Raw genomic sequence first — 3,065 nt, 5'->3', positions numbered from 1 at the left:
ATTTCATAGGCATTTGATCTTAGGTACACATGATCTATTAAAGTACCTTTCTCTGTGGTTGATTCTTTAACTATTTGAACATATCCTCTGTTACTTAGTAAGTTAGAAATAGATGAGCCTTTAAAAAGATCTTCATTGAAATCACCCATTAATCCTATTGTATTACTTTTTTGTTCAAGCCAATCAAGCAATATACTTAGATTTTTCTTAAAAATTGACAGAGGATACTGGGGTGGGCGATAAACAACCACCACAAGTATGTTCAAACTTTGAAAATTGCACACTGCACATTCTAAATCAACATGTGGTGACTGCAAAAAATCATATGCTAAACCATCTGCATTGTAGATGCCAACACCACCATGTTCTTGATCTTGTAATGATATCAATGCTGCCTCCTTGCCAGAATACGCTAAACGTCGTGGACAGTTCTGAAAACTGTATCCATCAATCTTTAATGTATCTGATGAGACAGTTGACACCCAGGTTTCTGTTACAGCAATACACTTTGGTTTTAAATGCTGTGTACAAAATGCCAAATCTTGAACATGGCGATTCAAACTTTGCACATTCATTAGAAACACAGTGAAACAAGATGTATCATATCTATCCACTTGTCTAGGTTCAGTCAACAGGGGTGACATTTGCTGAACTGCAACCGTTATGTCATCCTTACAATAAATTTTTTTGTCATCAAATTTATGAATCGTCAATCCTGAAATACTTTTAACACGACTTAGTGCCACATAAGCTTGACCAGGTGCAAAGATTTTACTGAGACATACCACGGCCTTGTCAACAGTTATTCCTTGTACTTTATGGATAGTGCACGCCCATGCTAATTTGAGAGGAAACTGACGTCGCAATCCACCTTTAACAGTGGCTCTTTCTTCCTCTGGTTCAATAGGTGTTGAACCAACCAAATTTGACAACATGCACTTACAGTTTTTCCTCCTTTGTAAACCGATGAAATCATCATCAAAACGAACAAAAACCTTTTCAGGGAATTTTTTCGTTTCTTTCATTATAATCTCGGTTACAGTACCACATACACCATTGACCAACCCATCACTCACGTCCACATTCTTACACAACATAACACGTGCACTCTTACCCAATAGCAACAGTTCCGTCAAACAAGTATTTGAGGCTTTTATGTGACTGCCTTCTAGCAATTTGAGTTTTCCTGTTTTTTTATCATTCACATAATCTTGTGCCGCGATTGACACAAAATCAGGACAGTTTTCAAGTAATTGAGACATATTGTAGTCATTTACTTGATTATTTGTTGCAAATATATGTAAAGCTGAGCTTTGCTCCCCCGTTTCACATTGTTTTAAAATTTGGACATCTTCCGCTAACATGGGTACTCCTTTGGAACGAGTCCTCAACCGGTTTAGTAGCTGGGAAAACACTGAATCTTTTTGACGAACTATTTCAGTCAGTTCTACAATCTTAAATGAATCTGACCACAGAGAACGAGCTACGCCATCACAATACAGTGCTCTGCCTTTAACTGGAGGTAATTGAAAGAAATCGCCAACTCCTACAACACCAATGTTTCCATATGGTGAAAAGTCTCCTGTTTGTTTTATTTGATGCAATCTACCATGAATATATGATAACAGATTGTGATCTACCATTGATATTTCATCTATGATAAGAAGCTGGAGATCACGATATTTTGTTCGCAATGTATTTAATTTCTCTTCACCCAAAGGAGTATACGGTAAGCGTACATCTTTTCCAATACAAAATGTTGTGTGAATGGTTGTTGCTTTTAAATTATATGCGGCAATACCTGTGGGTGCAGTCAACACAACACAAATATTATCAGGATGTTGACAAATTGGTGAGAAGATTCTTTTTGATTCATATTCAATGGCTCGAATTAAGTGACTTTTACCTGTTCCTGCGCCACCTGTAATAAAAACTTTTAAAGATTCGGGATTCTTTCCATTTGCTCTGTCTAGGCACCACTGCCTAATATGATAAAAGACAGAAAATTGTTTTGCGTTTAGAGATCGAATCAATGCTAGACCTTCAACTCTACTCATGCTTTTTTGGTTCTGAAATATTGCAACATCTTTAACAGTCAAACTCAAATCTGGTATTTGTTCTTGTTCATCGTTTAATGTTGCTCGTGTTTCTTTTTGACTTTCCAAACACTCAAACCGTTCCACCTCAACCTCAGGACATAATTCGCACCATGCGTCTTCCAGCATTTCAGTACCAACAACATTGTTTGCAGCTTCCAAGGTGTCTGATTCCAATTCAAAATGGCTTCTATTTGAATCTACAACAGCCTTGACTGAATGTCTTGTACCATCAAGGAATCGAACTAAACCAGTTTTATAAAAGTCTTGAAATGTTTCACAGTTCAAAGGTTTTAGTTCACCATCGAATCGATAAGGCAAGAATAACTGTAAAACACTTTGATAAAACTTTTCAGGATCTTTGGTTTCAGAGAAACGCGCATATCGAACAACGGCCGGTTGTGTTCGAGTTCTTTTAGCAACAAAACCAAAACCATTATTCAACTTCACTGGATTTTTGCACTTTTCATTTTTGGTCAAAACACGATATTCTGATGCAAACTTTGCCAGGCACATATCCTGAAAGACATAATCACTTGGCCTATTCTTGTAACGATCAACAAGACCGGTCATCCACATGTCATCTGTTGTCAGATTATCTGAAGACGCCTTGTCTTTTAAGACAGAAATTGGTAGGCTCATTTTCACAACATTGTCACCGGTTGGAATAAAAACAACCTTTCGGGAACACTCCTTTAAGTGCATGTTGGTTAATCTATACACAGCTTCTTGTGCACAAACATCTCGATTGTGTAAATAAACACTACCAATTGTCTTCAATGCCTGTTTAGCACTTACATTGCCATCTTTGGAAGCTTCTCTTTGAGCATTTCCTAGCAGAAGGCCAATTTCTCTTTCACTTTTAGACATGTAAGAGATTATGTAAACACAAACTGCATATGCATCAACACAAAACTGGATATCAATATTAGCATTCCAAGCTTTTAACAGTGACCTGCTGTATTGATT

Source organism: Nematolebias whitei, chromosome 1, assembly GCF_014905685.2.
Source record: "Nematolebias whitei isolate Nwh7 chromosome 1, NemWhi1, whole genome shotgun sequence".
Taxonomy (NCBI): Eukaryota; Metazoa; Chordata; class Actinopteri; order Cyprinodontiformes; family Rivulidae; genus Nematolebias; species Nematolebias whitei.
Note: the sequence above shows the minus strand (reverse complement) of the source record.